Genomic DNA, 21,006 nt, shown 5'->3' on the forward strand with positions numbered 1-21,006 from the left:
TTTTGAGTATCTGAGTCCTGTTTTTTGTGGCTCTACACCGTGCTTTGTAGAGACCATTGTTATTGGTGTACTATCATGCCATTTAATAATTACTGAAGTATTATATTTCTTTCTTTCTTTTTCTTGTTTAGCCTCCGGTAACTACCGTTCAGATAATATTTCAGAGGATGAATGAGGATGATATGTATGAGTGTAAATGAAGTGTAGTCTTGTACAGTCTCAGTTCGACCATTCGTGAGATGTATGGTTAACTGAAACTCAACCACCAAAGAACACCGGTATTCACGAACTAGTATTCAAATCCTATAAAAATAACTAACTGCCTTTACTAGGAATTGAACGCTGGAACTCTCGACTTCCAAATCAGCTGATTTGGGAAGACGCCTTCACCACTAAACCAACCCGGTGGGTTACTGGAGTATTTTCTGGAATTATTTTACAATCACATGACCCTGTGCCTTCCATTTTTTTTTTTTTTAGAAAAAATATCACTTTTAAGACCAAATACAAAAAATTGGATGGATTAATAACCCGAAAGCTCTCGAAAATTACTATTAAAGATTGTTGGTAAGTGGAATTATTATATAAATAATTTAGTTCTATATGTTTATCATAGTTCTACATGTTTACGTCAATATCGACTTCCTCAGATAGTTATTACGCGATTAAATATTAAATTATTATAATATTATGAAACTGATAACACGTAAACACTTCTGGAACAAATAGAAATAGACTGTGAAGTTTTCAGCGAAATTGGTTAAGTAGTTTTTGAGTTATTAAGGCATACACAAAAAGAAGATTGACTTTTATTTACGTAAATTAATATAAAACATAAAATTATAATTTAAAGTAAAAAATACTTTCTTTAAATGAAATTTTTAAACCCTCTAAGCGGCTCATTAGCTATTAGTATGCATAATACTAATTATGCATAATTTTCAATTAATCCACTTATGTCGTTTATTTAAATTAATTAAACGCCAACATTCTAAGTGGAGAAAATTTATTACTATTCTACGTTTACATACATAAAACGTAATTAATTCTTGTACTGTAATAAAGATTTTAATATTAAGCGCATAAAATATAAGTTGTGATGATAAATATTTGTCAGATATATTAATATAACTATAACGGTAATAACGGGCTAATAACAATAATAATACCAGTAATAGTTGTTACGGTATCATTCCTACATTGGAAACGTCTGTCTAGTAAGACAAAATGAAATTGGTGGCTTATTTGTTAGATGCGTTTTTGTCTAGACAAATGTTTCAACCCTCAACCCTTAGTTCGGTTTACTTTATCACAAATACTCTCTATCTCTATTTCGTTCCCTTTTCTTTATCCTTTCTCTTTCTCACTCTTTCGCTCATATATCCCTTTCTTTACATCATACTTTCCATTCCTAAATGTCAAATGATTCATCTCGTTTACCGAATAACGCTCTGGGATGAATGTGGATTCACATATTGTGTTCAACCAGCCGACCGACTCTTAACTTGTTTCTGTATTCATCCGTTCAGGAATACGTAATTAAAAACAGAAAACGTGACAAATTTATTTTAACGTTTATCTAACTGGAAAATATGCATCTGATTTTACAATTTCTCTTTATGTTATGATATACAAGGTTTTTGTTCTAGTTGAATTATGCTAAATGATAATTTTTTTTGTAAACAGTTTACGTATTTATAACCTTTTATTTCTTTCACTTGGTTTATTTTTAAAAAAAAACTTTTTCGCAACATTAATTTATTATAATAAATTACTATTTATTATCTATTTTTTTTTTTAATTTAATTTATTAACGTATTCTTTAATTTTATGAAGATAAATCAAGAAAGAATAAAAACAAATACCCTACATTTACGCGACTTTTAATGTTCTTGATTTAAATCAGTGAAATATATCTTACAAAGTTGTGATTATGTACGATGAATATTCACCATCGACATTTGTTCTCTTTAATTGAAACTCGGACTAAATTAGAATAAATAATTAAAGTCATATCGATTAATTTTGCTAGGAGGGAAATTCGATTTATTAATATTTAATTGTTATTGTTTTATTATTATTATTTATTTCGTTTAAACCACAATGGATCGCATTAAAAAGCATTTTTACTTTGCTTTCTGTTTCATTTTCTGCCATTACTCTTTCATCTTTGATTAACTTCGTCTCTCTTTTTGGGAAAGATTTCCTTTCCCTTTTCCCTCTTGGATTTTTAAAATAAAAATCCAAAAATTTAAAAATAAAAAAATTTCCCTCTTGAAATTCTTTATTTTATTTTTGAAAATATTTTAGTCCAAAATTTCTTCTTCTTTAAGATTAATTTCTTTAGATATTTTTCGGTTTAAAAATAACTGGTAAAAAAAACAAACAATTATTACTTCCTTGTACGAAATGAAGTATTATGATCGCGAAAAATTTCGGTTTTCAGACTTCAACAGAAATATGACTAGTTTCGGCGTGACGTCTGTACGTATGAATCTCGCATAATTTAAAACACGATTAGCCGTAGGATGTTGAAATTTTGGATTTAGAACTGTTGTAACATCTAGTTGTGCACCTCCCCTTTTGATTGCAATTGACTAGACACAAAGTATCCAAAAAAATTGGTTTTTGGACTTTTTAACTTCAGTAATAAACCCTCATTGAGAGCTTTTCAACGATATATCATAAGCGGTACTTATTTTCATTGGTTTCAGAGTTATAGCCAAATAAAATCTTAATTAATGAAATATTTGGATCTTACAAGGGGAAATCCGACTTCATCTCCTTTTTTTTAAATTTAAATATACTGATTTATTCATAATTATTATTCTGATTATTTTTTCTTATTACTGAATTACTATTTATTGTAATTTTTTTTTACAATCAAAAAAAAGGAAAAATATCAGAAATTATTAATGAAATAAAATTTTACGTACTTTTCATTTTAAAAGAAATTGTATATGTAATTTAATAAGCGTACAAGGAAGTCATATGGTTACACATTTTCATCCCTTTTAATTTAGAAAATGATTAAAGATTCTTTTTGTTAATCTGTGTTCGTCCATTATTTATAGGCGTCTGAAAAAAGCCTAAGCTTCTTTTTCTTATAGAATTCTTTATTTTTTCAAGATTCTGGTAAATTTCCTAATTACTTTTTTTAATTTCTTTTTTCAGTCTAGATTCTTTCATCATCTTTTCTGTAGCATATAAACATTGTGGTTTAATGGTGGTTCTTTTATAGTGTCTCAATTTTGCGTTAAAAGAAAGGGAAATCTTTTTGTTAATAGATTAATAGATAAGCTAGTTCAAATTTATTTGCTCTACTTTTTGAGTTGGTTCTTTCCATGGCGTTGTTATTATTTCTCCGAGATATTTATTTTTCGACTATTTTAAATTTATTGCAGAGTTTTCAGTTATTTTTTTTAAATATTTGTCATTTTGTTTTTTCATAGGAAATTTGTAATCCCATTTTTTTCTACGATTTTTTTAACGTTTCTATTTGATTTTTTTTTAAAATTCTTTGTTCAGAAATATTTGCTCAAAAATGATTACAATTATTTCCAGATCGTGAATAAAAAGTAAAACAATCTATTTGTACAACAATGTCATCTGTTTTTAAATTAACTTTATTTTTTTACTTAATGAATTAATTCCGTTTGGGAATATGGAAATAACATTTTTTTAGCGTATGTAAAAGGCCGTGTCTGACTGATTTTCAAACCCAAAATTCCGCCACGGAAACAGTACTTTATTTTAATTTTTTTTTTTTTTATTGTACCCTAATCATTTGACAATCTAAGCTAATGTTTTTTTTTATTACTTTTTGAAAATGTTTCCAAGTGATAACTAATTACTATAACCCGATAAAATTACTTATAAAAATTCTGATTAAGACAAAAATAAAATAAAAAAAATAAAAATACAGTGTTTTTGTTTTTTTAAGCTGTCTTTTTAGTACTAACTTTTATTTCACAAAAAAATACATCTACCTTGATTCAAGCTGTTTAATGTGTAACTTCCTCTTTTTCCTGTTTAGCCTCCGGGAATTACCGTCAGGTGTTATTTCAGAGGATGAATGAGGATGATATGTATGAGTGTAAGTGAAGTATAATCTTGTACAGTCTCAGTTCGACCATTCCTGAGATTGTTGGTTAATTGAAATCCAACCACCAAAGAACACCGGTATCCACGAACTAGTAATCAAATCCGTATAAAAACAACTGCCTTTACTAGGAATTGAACGCTGGAACTTTCGACTTTCAAATCAGCTGAATTGGGAAGACGCGTTCACCACTATACCAACCCCGTGGGTAATTACTTTTCAGATAATATTCAGAGGATAAAAGAGGATGATATGTATGAGTGTAAATGAAGTGTAGTCTTGTACATTCTCGGTTCGACCATTCCTAAGAGGTGTGGTTAATTGAAACCCAACCACCAAAGAACACCGGTATCCACGATCTAGTATTCAAATCCGTGTAAAAATAACTGACTTTACTAGGACTTGAACGCTGGAACTCTCGACTTCTAAATCAGCTGATTTGGGACGACGTGTTCACCACTAGACCAACCTGGTGGATTAAGGTATATATACCTGCCTATCTTCATTAATTCCTCTGCTACTTCAACCAATATAGTGATTATAATGATTTTACAGAAAATATATGAAATGCAGGGAATTTTTAATTTAATAAAAATAAATATAATATTAACGTTCAAGAAAAAGCTTCGCAGTTAGTATAGTATGCAACATGCTGGCTTTTAAGACAAATGATATTTGGTTCAATGCCTGGTAAATGGATAACATTTTTCAGAGATCATTAACTTACCTAGTTAAATTTATTAATAAAATCATCAGGTAGGGTAAATTCTTTTGATATTACGCGAAACTCTTTACTGAACATGGGGTTGTAGAAAACTGAAATTTTGCAATGGTTCATTATTACCATAGGGATCATTTTAAATTTTCATCACGGAAAAGCTTACTAAGAATTTTAATTGTTTGATCATTTAATATTCTAATGCTTCATTCTCTAAATAAGAAGAAAATTTAGTTACTAAAAAATTTGATTCAAACAGTACAGTTTAATTCTGGTATTCATTTTAATGAAGAATAAACAAAAGCAAGCTTTAAATTATTTTCATTTACTGAAGTTTAATAATGGCTTCAAATTTTTGTAATAGAATTTCTACAGTAATATTTGTTATTCAAATAACAGAATTTAGAACGATGAAAAATCTAAAATTATTAAAAATATATTCAACCTGTCGTAGATAAATTTCTACATTTTTTGTATGTTTTGATGTAAAAATTCGGCTTAGTTATTAACCAGAGCGTATTCCACACTCATTTAAGGGTATCATCCAAATCCCATTTGATAAGGAATTAATATTTTTCAAGAAAAATTACTTATTTATTCTCTTTCCAGTGGCTACACTTTTTTTTTATAACTCTGCCTCCCGGAACCAGACCCCCAATTAAGCATAAACACAGTTTTGGGAGATGCCTTTGCCCTTAGCCGCCAGATGAGGGATACCCCAAGCCCGGCTATATCGTTTCCGGCCTCCATCACCCAGCAACCGGGACTCGGTCCTTTGTGCTTCGCCTCTAACGGGGACACCTCCGAAGGGACGGTCCCGCCGGGAATCAGTCTTTTAGCTCAGGGTGTTGAGAGTTCCCGCACTTCATCACCACCGCTCACCCGTACAAACACGGGCAAATGGCAGCTTCGTACGAAGCTGTTCCTCATCCCCTCGCTTCCTGATATTTCATTTGCAGTATTCCCGACACAAAACTCGTCACAGTGTCGAAGTCCACCGAACTTCCTAACATCGTACCAACGATGGTCCTCAGTCCCAGTTGCCCAGTTCCGGCAGTACAGTCGCGGCGTTCCTCGTCCCACCGCGGGCACTGGAATATCACGTATGTCGGCGTGTCTAACTCTCGATAGTAGCGGCTACAGACTTACGCCCAATTACAATTACTCTGCTCATTTTTTAATAATAAAAAATATATTTTGCTACGTATGAAAACTGTACACGTCTGACGGGGATTCGAACCCAAAATTTTCCAGATTATAATTGAAGAGATTCTTTATCTTATAAATCTACAATATTTGTGAATTTTAATTTAGGATTATAATTAATTTTTATTTCAAATTGAAATTTATGATAAAAAATGTAAAGTTGAGGAAACGGTCAAACTTTACGTGTGGAATATTCTTTTTTAATGGCTGTGAAACGAGGATATTAGAAAAAGAGATATAGGTGTATAGGTAAATGAAGATAATAAAATGGGCCGACTTAGTAAGAAATAAGGAAATATCTAGCAGGATTGTTGAGATAGTTTAGACAAATTCTAAAAAGAGAGATATTACTAATTACTTTTAAAGGAATAGTTGAGCTAGTGAACATTGAAACCGATAGAAAAGAATGGAGTTTGTTGGGAGACAAAAGAGGTAAAAGTTGGAAACATGGGAGAGGAACAATTAGAAAATATCTCTTTACCTTTTGCACCACCGCGATGGTATAAGATATCAGACACTCAGCAGAACACTAAATGATGGTGGTACTGGAAAATCAATATACCACGTATCGCATTAAAGAAAACAAGAAAGAACCTGATAATCTAGAATGTATTACATTAAAATGCACTATGTATTTTCCTTCCTCCATAAAAAACTTTGCGCCAGACAATCCGTTTGTTTTCCTTTCAACACTAGTAATGACTGATTTTTCGTAGGTAGGTTAGACAAGTGCAGATTTTATGAACAAAGTTTTTCTTTTCTTTAATATGATTCAATTATAATGTTCTCAGTGCATAAACAAATGAGTATATTGACCACAAAAGAAAGTGCAATACTCGTAAATTAGTAATAATTAATTATTTATTCTTAAAAGTAAAAATAATTAATTTCTTCAAATTTATAAGTAAACTTTTGTTATTAAACACTACGAGTTTTATCCTTTTAATTCCAGATAGACATAGAAAAAGAATGAATTCTGTATAGTTCCAATTTTTTTTTTGTCCCAAAGGTGTGATCGAGCATTTTGTTTAGAAAAAGGCTTTTTCAAAGTTAAAGTTTATATCGGGTAAGATTTCTTTCTTTATTTTTAAAAGAAGAGTAACTTCTTTTCTTTTCATTGTATTAAATGAAACTTTTTTCTTTCTTCAGCTTATAAGAAAAAAGGTTATATAGTATTGTGTAATTAACAAAAAAAAACTAAGAAAGTAAAATGATTGTGAGATTTGTTTCTTTTTATACAAAAATGATTTTTATAAGTCTACGTGAGAGAGATTTTTCAGTTCATTATTTTAATATCCTTGTAAAAACAATCCATAAAAGTTATATTCTTCGAAGCAAAATCTAAAAAAAATGATGAGCCTTTACACTACAATATTTTGTTTTTTACAGTTTTACAGATTCAATATTCCTCATTTATTCAAAGAAATTATGGCTGTAATAATTTTTACGCTGTTATTAATATAATTTTCCGTATTTTTATAATATTTTAATTACCAACCCAATTTGAATGAAACCTTCACCACAGAAAACGTGGTACAGACGGAGATAGATAAAAACGGCACAAGACGAAATATAACAATATTTTGGCGAAATAATAAATATATTAAAAGGTGAAATATATGTTCGTTTGTTCAAAATCTTAAATCACCGAAAGTTCTTCACCGATTGCTTTGGAATTTTGACAAAACGTTACATTCGAATATTCGAATGTAAAAACAGCTTGTATATAAATATATATACCAAGCTATTTTTATTACCTTTCACACCTGTGAAAGGTAAAAATATGTTTTTTTTTTAAACAGCGCTAGCGCTATCTGTTGGACTTAAAAGCAACATACACTAATCGAAATATTTTACGATTTCATTTCAATATTTCCAATATGTGTGTCCGCTATAGATTAAAAAACTAATGGAACGATTTAAGCGCGGGGAAAAAGAGAGGAAGGGAAAAGTCGAAATTAGGTGAAAGAGAAGAAGCGAAAAATGGAAAATAAAAAAGGGGAAAAGGAAAACGGGAAAAGGAAATGGAAAGGGGAAAAGAGAAAAAAAGAAAAAAGGGACAGGGGAAAGAGGAAGGGAAAAGGGAAGTAATGGAAAGAGAAACGAGGGAAGAAAAGGGGAAATTGGGAAAAAGGAGGAAGTGGGATAAGAAACACGGTAAAAATAAAAATGAGGAAAGGGAAAATGTAAAGAGGAAGAGGAAAAGAGAAAAAGGATAAAAGAAAAAGGTTAAATTTTGTGAAGTTTCTTAATGTTCATTTTGTTAATGTTTTATCAAACTTTCAATTGTGTTCATTTAATCTATATATATATATACTCAAATCTAGCAATACCGAAGCATTGCCGGGTCTGCTAGTATATTTATATTTATACAAGTATTATTTTATTTATATAACTTAATTAATGTATGAAGAAAATATTACTGCATACATAACTAACGTACGTTCCTGAAGATGGAAATAATATTCTGAAAGCGCTAGTAGGTGTATTACTACTGATAATTATTGGTAAGCGGTTTTATAAATTATATTTATAAAAGTACAGCTTAGTCAAGAAGTATGCCTGGATCGGTGATAAACCGTACGTAAACGGAATAAAATTTATTGTGTATTTAAAGTCAGCGATATTGGTGTTATGGGAAAACGGAATACGTTTTATCTAGAAAACTTTAATGGAGTATGATTTAGCGTAGCCCAAAGATAAACAGAGTTTTAATACCATGTTCCAAAATAATGTGATCATTCTGTTTCTGAAACGGGGAAAAAATTAAGATCATCTTCATACATACTCCGTCCAACGGAGTTGAATTAAGCAACATCATCGACAAAAAGTAAAAAGAGCAAAAGGCCATCAACGAATTAATTATAATCAGTTACATCAAGTTACTACCCGTTATTACTGATAAACACAATGAGTAACTGTTGGATATCGATGCATAATTATTTTATAATAAATAAGGGAAAAAAATCCCTTTCGGCACACCGGAAGGCGGAGGTAGGAGATACAAAAAATGTCCACCTTAAAGTTAAGAAAAACTTCAAATTTACTCAATAAGACAATGGTTGCAAGTGACAAAAAGTTTCATATGTTCAGCATACGACAAGCCTTCTTACAATTCCAGTAAAGTTTTTGTCATTCCTTGCCGTAAGGGTTGGTTATATTAAAAATTGTTTCACACAAACATTTTAGGTAATGTTTAGAGGACTAACGATCACTTTAAATCGATTCGATACTGTGCCTATTAATAAAGGTATGATTCTTTTTTGTCTTCAAAGCCAATTTTTTTGACCCCCTGGACCAGTGTATAAAAAAAAAATTACTTAGATAAGTTTAAGCCCTTATCCAAAGAAAAACCGAGATTTTGGGTCGTTAAATTTTATGTATCAATTTGAAAGTGATTAGCGCAAAATTACGGCAGTTATCATATCCACAAGACAGTGAACTAGATATATATATATATATATATATATATATATAAAATTTTCAAATGATGGTGGTTTTGGGGTCTGGGGGATGTGATACGCGAAGATATGTCGAAATTTTCCAGAAGTCGAGTCAACGTACAATTACAATAGGTATCTTATGAAATCTACTTTCTAGGTCAAAGGGTGTTCATTACTTTAAGTGAAAAATGTATACAAGTGTGGTTTAAACTAGAAGTTTCATGTCATTATGAATAGATTTTTAAAAACATTTCTTCGATATCAAAGGTAGAGAGAATTCGGTTACAATTATCTTCTCTTTTTTACATCAATAGAGCAATATAATATACTCTTTTTTTTTCTTCAGTCGTATGACTGGTTTGATGCAGCTCTCCAAGATTCCCTATCTAGTGCTAGTCGTTTCATTTCGGTATACCACCTACATCCTACATCCCTAACAATTTGTTTTACATATTTCAAACCTTGCCTGATTGCATAATTTTTCCCTTCTACCTGTCCCTCCAATATTAAAGCGACTATTCCAGGATGCCTTAATATGTGGCCTATAAATCTGTCTCTTCTTTTAACTATATATTTCCAAATGCTTCTTTCTTCATCAATTTGCCGCAAAACCTCTTCATTTATCACTTTATAACTTTTAACTGATTTTTAACATTCTTCTATAGCACCACATTTCAAAAACCTCTAATCTCTTCTTCTCAGGTACTCCGATCGTCCATGTTTCACTTCCATAGCTACGCTCCAAACATATACTTTCAAAAACGTTTTCCTGAGGTTTAAAATAATTTTTAAAATAAATAAATTATATTTCTGAATGAAGGCTCGTTTCGCCTGTGCTGTTCAGCATTTTATATCGATCGCTCTTGCTCCGTCCATCTTTAGTAATTCTACTTCCCAAATAACAAAATTCTTCTACCTCCGTAATCTTTTCTCTTCCTATTTTTACATTTAGTGGTTCATCTACAGTATTTTTACTACATTTCATTAATTTCGTTTTGTTCTTGCTTATTTTCATGTTCATAGTTCTTGTGTAGGACATCATCCATGCCGTTCATTGTTTCTTCTAAGTCTTTTTTATTCTCAGCTCGAATTACTATATCATCAGCAAATCGTAGCATCTATCTTTTCACTTTGTAGTGTTACTCCGGATCTAAATTGTTCTTTATATACTCTACTATGTATTTTAACAAGAAAAATTCTATGGTAACCACAATAATGTGTTCAAATTAACATATTAAACGTTTTTCTTTATATATATATATATATATATATATGTGTAAAATAAAAACATTTTAAAATGGTTATTTTAAAAGTTCATTGGTTACTGATCTAATCCAAAGTTTTCAGTATTTGGACTAGATTAGTAACCAAAGGTGCAATTATTAAGGTTGAAAAAATAGAACTAAAATGTGCTTCATGTATAGTACAAGTAAAAACTATAAATTGTATGTAGTAATAATTATAATAAAAAAGAAAGCTGACAACACAGTTGTAGAACTGTGTTTCTGGTTTTTTTTTTGTTTTTGATACACGGCTTACACACAAAGCTTAATTTAAAACATTTATCATTTTATTTAAATATAATATATTTACGTTTATTTAATACAATGATTCTAATTAAAGGACGCGCGCATACAGGATTTAATTCGCGAGGGTGTGACGATTCTAGCGGCGAGAGTCGGCACAACCTAAACTAATGTAATTTCACAACTTACGTAAAATAAATTTCGCTTATACGATTAGTAGACTGGTATAGCCGCAAGACTTAACGCATCAGGTACCTAGTCAACCGGCCGATCGAGTTCGAGACTCAGACAGGTTGAATTACTTTTTACACTTGAAATATTATTCATTTATTTAATTCTACCGCTCACCTGTGACGTCACAACATAGCAGATGACTACAGCATTTTTTGGAATGGGGGTACAATTGTGCATTCAATCAATTGGTTTGATTGATTTTTTGTTAATAATAATTGATTAAAATGTTAATAATAATTAAAGTATTCCGTTTAGTGAACTCTTGAACAAATATTACATTACAAATATTAATTTTGACTTTACGATGTAGAGTAATCAGTTTTTATTATTGCATGATTTGGTAAACAATTTATTTAAAGAGTAATCAAGGGACGTTTTACTCTAACCTAATATTTTCATGTAAGATTGTTGAATTAATAATTGTGTAAATATTTGATGTTAATAAAAACTAATATTTCGGCAATTGTGTAACTGTCCGCTTTATTAAAGAATTAGAGGATCGTATCTCACTTTCAAATGAAATAAATTTAAATGAAGAGCAGGAAAATTTTGTATAAGTAATTTAATAGACGTACAAGGAAGTCGTGTGGTGTCTACATCATATTTTTTTAAATAGTACTCTTAATAGAGTTTCCTATCTTACTGAATTCATCTTGCAGAATTCGTTGTAGATAAAAAATCTGTCTCGTATTAAAATGGGATCCCTATAGAAAAAAATGGTATCCACCAAGTAACCCAAACCGTTACTCGTTTTATTTTCAATCGAAAACGTACGGGAGTTTGACCATACTTGGGGCCCACTTGCTGGTCCACCGTAAGATATTTCAGACTAAAATACTCTATTTGGAAATAAAACTCCTTAGTTTGGGTCATAAGAATTTTAGTGTGGTTTAATTTTACTGAAGACCTAGAAATTAGGTAAAAACGTTTTGCCAGCCGACACTCGATAACGAAGATTTTTTGTATCTGTTTACATAAGAGCTTTTTTCTTTATTTTATCCAGTAAAACATGTCCTATACATTTGTTATATCTTCGTGAGAAATTCTGTACATAATAAACTTTTTTTTTTGAAAATTGTGAGCCTGAACGTACTCAACTTTAACTTTTTTCAAATTGAAGTGTGTTGAAAAATTTGCTATATAATTAATAAAAATACAAGTTTCAAAAGTCGGAAGAATGAAATTACCGTAGTATTCTTCCTCAGAATCTGTAATGGCAGTAGCGTTGTAGGGCAACTCCATCATACAGTAGGAAAATGTGAAGCAAGAGTGGACCATAAATGATGTACTCGGGTCTTGTAGTCCCTGTATTTTCTTTTGAAAAATTACTCTGCGAGAGGCCGATGCAAGTGGTACTTACAATTTCCTACCGAGAAACCTTTGAATGCACTTCTCGCCATGCTCGCTCGCTCGATTGTCTGTGTATGAGCTCCCGTGCCCGGATGTATGAAATTATATTTGTGTTTCATCGCTAAATGTTGGTAGCCCTTGTGTTGCAAACAATTATTGTACCAGGAAGCATATACTTTAGTATGATAGGAAATAAGGTGGCGTGTGTGATACCTGGTGTTGCTAACTCTACAAGGTATTATATTGTTAAAAGTAAAAATAAAAAAGATGTGAAACAGTAACTTGGATTTACAGGGGTTTACATAAAAAAAGAATATCAGTTATACGGGACCCCTAATGAAATCCAATTGTTTGCGTATATAAAAATAAAATCTCCTATACTATAATTTATTGTATATAATTTTTATTTTTAACGTAAATCAGACGAGGTTAGCAAGCGAAGCGAGCGAAGGTTATGTTTGATTAGATTATGTTGATTCCGTGTAATGACGTATCGCGCACTATATCAATATAACCTAACTAAACATAATCTACGCTCGCTAACTTCGTTTAATTAACGTTAAATATACAAATTATATATATATATATTTTTTTTTACCTATTTAGGTGGCCAGTGGACAGCTTCATTGTATCCTGACTATATGATGGAGTTTCCCAACAACGCTACTGCCATTACAGATTCTGAGGAAGAATAATGAGGTAATTTCATTCTTCCGACTTTTGAAACTTGTATTTTTTTATTAATTATAAACATATTTTTTAACATACTTCAATTTGAAAAAAATTAAGGATAAGGACGTTCAGGCTCACAATTACCAAAATTTTTATTAATGAAATTTAATGTGTTTTAGTGTAAAAAGAGAATGAATCGACAACCATTTTGGAATGGTAGCAACCATTTCGTTCAAATTTGTCTGGCATATGTTCCCAATTCTCTTTAATAGACTGATGTTACTAACTGTATTCAGCCGTAAAAATTAACCACTAGCAAAAAAAAAAAAATTAGCGCATATGAAAAAAAAAAACAGAAAATAATATTTACAAAAATATATATATATATATATATATATATATATATATATGTTATCAATTGTAAACAAATATATATTATATGTACTGTCAACCCAATATATATATATATATATACTCGTATATACATATATATTGGGTTGATAGTAATAATGTTTACATTTAAAATCAAGAGGAAAGAAAAGGTATTTTTGATTTACTTTGATTCAAATAAATTACCATGGTATCTTTTGTAAAGAGAGTGGAAAAGTTATTACCAGTTAGTACATACATCTTCTTTTCTTTAGCAGCTAGGTAAGGGTGGAGAAAGTTTTGTAGATCCGAACATCTGTACAAGCGTGGGAGTGGAGTTTGTAGTGTGGGATATGTACAATACATCATACATTGGAATGCATCCATGCATCGTAGGTGGGAAAATAATATGTCACGTGTTGCTTGTTGCTTCAGAGATGCACTCAACAGTTTAAATGATAGATATGTTTGTCCCTTGTAACTATTTATTCTCCAGACATACAGCAAGCATATCCAAGTTTACTTTTTTATATTAAATTTTTCAATTTCTGTGATTGTAAAATATCTTTATTATTATTTTCTAATAAATTTCCTTTCGGATTTACATTTAAATTTGTAATTACGTCATTTATTTTGATTTATAATAAATAAAAAAATAATAATAAATAAAATGTCTTTATTTTTATTTATATCCGGTTTTACGTTTTATTTACATAAAAAAAAAATAACATAGAAATACATATTCTTTGTCTTATCTCAACATAAAAAAGGAAATATTAATTAAAATTAAGAAACATAAGATTTTATATTGGACAAACAAGTAGGTAATTCCAAAAATGTTTGAAAGAATATAAAATTATATTTAAGCACTCAATAAAACTATATTACAATAGATCATACATATTAAGTCAAAAGTAATCTAAAATAACATAAACCTTAAAATATTCTACAATTCAAATCACACAACTGCTAAAAAAAAATCGCACTATAAGTGGTAAAATATGTGATTTATCTACAATCAATGATAAAGTTACGTTTCAAAAATTTTTCACCAACAGACTTCTAAATCAAAACGCGTCTTTTTAAGTTTGGGTTTTCCTGGTAGTAATAATTCAAAAGGCAGTTTATATCACAAAAATATCCTGATTCCTGTCGAGAATTAAATCCTGGAATCCTTTAATAGAGGAGGAAAAGTAATGTTTCTTCAACAGGTGGCAGGCCTCCGTGGCGCGAGTGGTAGCGTCCCGGCCTCTCATCTGGAGGTCCCGCGTTCGAATACCGGTCAGGCATGGCATTTCACACACGCTACTTGTCATTCATCTCATTCTCTGAAACAATACCTAACGGTGGTCCCGGAGGTTAAAAAAAAAAGGCAACAGAATCATCGATCTACGACGTAGCTGCGCAATCCAGTTAGTGGCAGGAGAGTAACATCAACATGATGGACGTACGTTTGAGCTTTGAAGAGCGGAAGAGGTTATTCAGTGGTACTGGAAGTTTGAATGTTGCTGCGGTTCAGACAGTGGAGACGTGACTGAGACTGATCTACCTTAAAGGTTAACAATTATTTGTCTACGAGACAAATTCGAGGTTCATGGAATAATGTGTGATGTGCAGAAAGGCCAATCAGGGCGACTTCGCACGGCTACAGGTGATGAATCCTCAGATGCGGCGCGGTTCTGTGCTGGAACTGTTTCAGCGTTCACCACAAAAATCATTAAAGCAAAGGTCACCTGAAATAGTAGTATGCGACGCATTTTGAAGAAAGGCAAATTGCGTATATTCCAAGGCTGGCGCAACAGCTAACTGACGATAACCCAAATTGCAGGGTACAATCTTGTGAATGGGTTCAGGAGATGTTTACACGTGAACCGGGATGTATGGGTAGCATTGTTTGATCGGATGAAGCACAATTCAAATCTGTTGGAACTGTCAATAGGCATTATTGTATGTACTGATCTGAAGATAATCCTCAACTTACTGTTGAAAAGGCTATGAGTTTGCCTGGTGTGAATGTGTGGTGCGGTTTTTTCCTAGGGGACTCATTGGGCCATTCCAATGAGAATGGTCCGTTCTCAAGGTAAGATTAGGCATATTTAATTGAATTTCATCCTCCGAAAAAATAGGTAATACCTATTTTTAATTAATACCTCTAACGGATTAAATTAAAAATAGGTTGAAATATTGAAAGTTAGAAACGTAAAAATTGGTATGAATGATCGGTTTAAACATATGATACTGTTTTCCCCTCACTTGGGGAAAAATTGGAAAACAAATATTGTAGGGAAAACGGATGCAAGCGATAGATCTATGGTAGATATAGAAAAGGAGAAGCTTACATTTCAGCAACTCCAACATTCTATAAATTACATCTAACGCTTTTTCCTTTATAATAACATTTCTAGTAGACTAAAGCTAGATTTTCTTACATTTTTCAATTCAGACGTGATGAAATTGCAATTCGGTTCTACAAGTAAATCTAACGACTGTATACAAAGTTTTCAGCGTCTTTTTAATATACGACTTCGGCTGCGGAAGAATTAATGGACTGAGGCTCTGGAAATAACAAATGTTTACCAGTTACGCAGGTATTCAAAACGAGATAGATCATGAAAAGTTTTATCCGTAAGCTTTTAGATATTTAGCCGTAATTCACTGGTTTATCTTGTAGTAGAGTATACTTATTTACATGCAGCAAATACAACATTGATAAGTCCCTTGCGATGACTTGAAATTGTGTTCTGATGTAAATAAAGGTCCATCTACAATGTATTTATTATATTAAACACATTGTTTTCTCAGCGGTGAAGATAGTATACACAATTAAAGAAATCATGTTTAAAATTGTAGAAAATATCATAATTTACCACGGTTAACAAGGAGGTAATAAAATCATAGTGTAAGGGGTAGGGACCCCTGGATTTGTGTATTTTGGAGAACCAGAAGGATCCCATTGATGGTCCAGTTAGATATCAAAAATGCGTTTGGCTCGGTACCGTGGACGGCCATTGTAGCGGCGCTCAGAGAAATGAATGTTAGTGACCACTTGCTAAACCAGGTTGACTGCTACCTGTCTGATAGATGGACGGAGGTTCGCACTTTGGAGGGGGTGGTGAGATTTCCGGTCTTTGGTGGAGTTCCGCAGGGGTCTGTGTTAGGCCCCTTGCTATGGAACATCTTTTACGTCCGGGTGCTTCGGTTGCCTTATCCGGAAGGAGTCAGCGTAGTCACTTACGCTGACGACATTGCACTATTGGTGGAAGATAAGGAAATTGGTGATGCAGAGGATAAAGCAAATCGCTCCCTCCAACTCATAGACAACTGGCTAATAAACAACAACATGGAGGTGTCCCCGGCAAAAAGCAAGTGTATCCTCTTCACGGGTAGGAGAAGACTGCGCGGCGTTAGGGTCGTGATACGTGGAGAGGTTATAACTGAGGTCAAGGATACAAAATACCTAGGGGTGACAATAGATAAAAGTCTCAAATTTGGTGGGCATATAGAAAATGTGTGCAAAAAAGTAGGGCTCACCATAAAAGCTCTCAGGAGATTATTCGTGGAACACACAGTACCGAGGGCCTCCAAACGGAAACTGATTGCGTCGGCGGCGGTGTCTGCGGCGTTATACGCGGCGCCGGTTTGGGCTGATGCAATCAGGATACAAAGAAACAAGGATAAACTGCGAAGAATGCACAGAACGGCATTGTTGGGAGTGGTGGCAGGGTATCGTACTCTGTCATATGAAGCTATATGTGTGCTTGCGTCGGTCCCGCCGATAGAACTTCAGATCAAGAGCAGGAAAGCGAGAGCGGAAGGGTGTAGTAGAGCTGAGACCGAGGCGATGACCCGACAGTGGTGGAAGGAAGTATGGGCAGAGACTAACGCTGCGGCTTGGACCAGAAGGTTAATAAGTGATTTGGACGCATGGCTGGATCGCCAACATGGCGAGGTGAACTTTTACATAACACAGATGATGTCGGGTCATGGATGTTTTGGTTACTATTTAAAAAGATTATCAGATTGAGCCAAAGGTACTGATGGGAATTTATTGCCATTATGCAGAAGCACAGCTTTTAAACTAACTTTAGAAGTATCAATGAACAAGCGCTATTCTGTTGGCTTATATTCATTACGGTCTCCATAAGAGAAGAAATGTCATTACAAAACACTAAGTCATTTTATTCAGAACAATAGTCTTTAAATTCAGAATGAAGATTCCGTTCTTTTAGCCAGGAAGCAAGCATTTCAGACTGTATTTGGATAACTTTAAATATCGTATGAGATAGTTAAGATTCTCTTGAGTTAGTGAATGATGCTCAGATGAAATGCTTTGTTCAAAAGTTGTATCACCAGAATCTGTTTCTTTTTCTTCCTTACTTCCATCAGACTCTGAGATCTCTTCATCTATGTCAGATGTTCTGGAGGCTTTGGCATGAGCAATTCTTCACAGTGTGGAACTGGTCTCATTGCAGATTGAAAATTAGGATACACCACTGTATGTTTTTATTTTATCCCTTTAATGTTTCTTAAGCAAAAATAACAGTCAGAAGAGTAATCTTTGGCTTCACCCCAAATCATAGGGATAGCAAATGGCATGTGGCGTGTGTCATTTAGGCAGTAAGAAGCCTAGAACAAGATAAACAACAGATATGTGGGTCCCAGGCCCTTGTTTGGTCCACAACTTTACACCCAAAATAAAGTTCACAACACTTTTTTACTAATGGAGTAAGGTTTCGCCTTTGAGACTTGATCGTCAATTCACCACGTACATAACAAAAATTGTTAGGATGATTTAAAAAAACTCTAGGCATTTTGTAACTAACGATTAATTAAAAGAAATAAAGTTATAAATATGTAATACTCGATAATTCAGACACACAAAGCACTCAATGACGTGTTTACTGGTTCATCACTATCTCACAACTGGCATTCGTTCTGATGAATGTGTATTACTAGATCACGTTTGTACATGTCTATACACGTTTGAACCTGCATAACAGCAGCAACGCTACTCTTTGAATTAGCTCATTTCGTTCCATCACACTTATAATACTCTAGAAGCTTTTATTTGACAGTGGAAAAATGGACGAAAAAACATTTCATAATATTTAAAAAAAAAAAAAAAAAAAACTGTTGGTGATGGAGAAATTCCGAATACATATTTGAAAACAGGATAAAAAACTCCATTACGTACACCTATTGGTACTCCTGAAACAAAAATCATGTTGACCAGTATTATTAGATTAGGAAGTAATCTAATGAAATAAATGAATCTATTTAATAATGATTTTTTTTAATCTAAAAAAATTGGATATTTTAAAATAGTAAAATAAATTTGTTGATATATCGCTAATTAAATAAATATAATATATATATATATATATATATATATATATATATTTACACAAAGGTGGTTCATAGATTGTAGTGTACGCGTCGTGTGATAACGTAAATGTAATTTTCTCATATTAATAGGCAATATAAAGTCAATATCAATAAAGGTCAAATGTTTCATCTTATATTTATCTAACCTGCATAGGAATTATAATAAAATTACTGTGGGGAGATGATAATAGCAATAATAATAAAATCAACAAATGATAAATAATTCTCATAACTTTTAAAACTAATTTTATTTTATGCAAAATCTCAGTTATTCTATTTATCTATAATAGATGAATAAAATAAATTGATAGGTTATTAAATTGATAAAATATGCTATATTAGATGAAAAAACCGTCACATTTTGTTAAAAAGAACAATATTTTATAGAATAAACAGAATATTGGGTTACTATATCGATATAACTTTGTTAATATTTGTTTGGGTTTAATTATTTATATATGTTTTAACAGTATTAAATATTCTAAATAACTTAATGGGATGATTTTATGATTATTTCTTTAAATCTTGAATTTTGATTTGAAATAAATTTAATCCGGTATAAAATTAATTTAGCTCTATGAATAAGATCCAGTTTCTTTACTAATTAAAAATACTTTCTTTTTTTATTAATATATTTTTACCCGTTTATTTTAAAAAAAAATGGGGCAGCTTCCTTCTTTGACATCCAATTTGCTAGCTCCCTAGTCTTTTGTAAAGATTCTCAATCATACTTCTACAAGTCTACCTACAAGGACCTTTTTCCCAGGTGAAATATAACCAGGAATTGTCCACGTTCTTCCTAATCAAGTCGGGAGTTCCTCAGAGTTCTTTATTGGTGACCTTATTATACTCCATCTTTACTGCAGACCTTCCGACTACCAACCAGGTTTCTGTCATTTCCTTTGCAGACAACACGGTTATTCTCACAGTTTATGTCAGACCAACTATAGCATCAAATAAACTACAATCTGTTGGATTTAATTAACAGATGGTCGAGTTGAATATGCGTTAACTAAGCAAAATCGAACCATGTAACATTTACAATGAGAAGAGGTGATTACCATGGGTTCACCTAGATGGCGTTGTAATTCCGTAAACTGGGAGTGTGAGGTAACTAGGTCTACACCTCGATCGGTTAGTAACGTGGAAAATTCATACAAGAGATGGCAACTTGTGATAAAGTTCAAGGAAATGTTCTTATTGTGGAGCAGACGTTTTCGTTTGTCCTCGTCTAATAAGCTAGTGATTGATATATTCAACAAATTCTAAAACCTATTTGGAATTATGGGAACGAACTATGGAGCATCGCAAGAGAAGCAATGTTGACATGTCACAGTGGTTTCAAAAAAGATAGTATATACGTTTTTACTACGCCATGTGTAGTTTTGAGGAGTTTCACTAAGGACTCCTTATCATGTGATTTGGGATGTGATCTAATTTACTACTGGTATTTACTACTGGCAGTGGAGGCTCGTAACTAAAATTAGTGGGGATGCTGCTCCAAAATTTTCTCTGGGCCTTTTCAAGGCCTTTGTTAAAATATTTTATAAAATAAAAGAAACGAAAAAAATGAATCAAATAGAATAGCTGGAAGCAGGATAATAATCTAATTCTACACTTCATCACATTCAAGAATATGGTACACGGTTTTAAGCACAATCTGCTTAAAAACCGTATTCGGTTTAACCGAATAAATAATAAAATTTCAATACAGATAATATTTTTTAATATTATTAAATAGTAATTTAATAAAATGTCCGCTTAAAAACACTATAGTCCACGATGCTTAATTTAAATTTCTATGTACACAGAAACAAATACGTAATTCGAATTTACCTTCTCTTTCGCCCTTCCAGCGTGATTTTGGACAGATTTGGCAATCAAAGAACCCTTGCTTACCGCCATCTTGTGATTACTACTGAAAAAATAACTAAACCGCTTTCATATTCCTTCCACCGACTAAACTAGAAAAGGGAACGAACAAGGAACTTTCTATACACA

The sequence above is a fragment of the Lycorma delicatula genome, chromosome 9 (genome assembly GCF_047948215.1).
Source record: "Lycorma delicatula isolate Av1 chromosome 9, ASM4794821v1, whole genome shotgun sequence".
NCBI classification, from domain to species: Eukaryota; Metazoa; Arthropoda; class Insecta; order Hemiptera; family Fulgoridae; genus Lycorma; species Lycorma delicatula.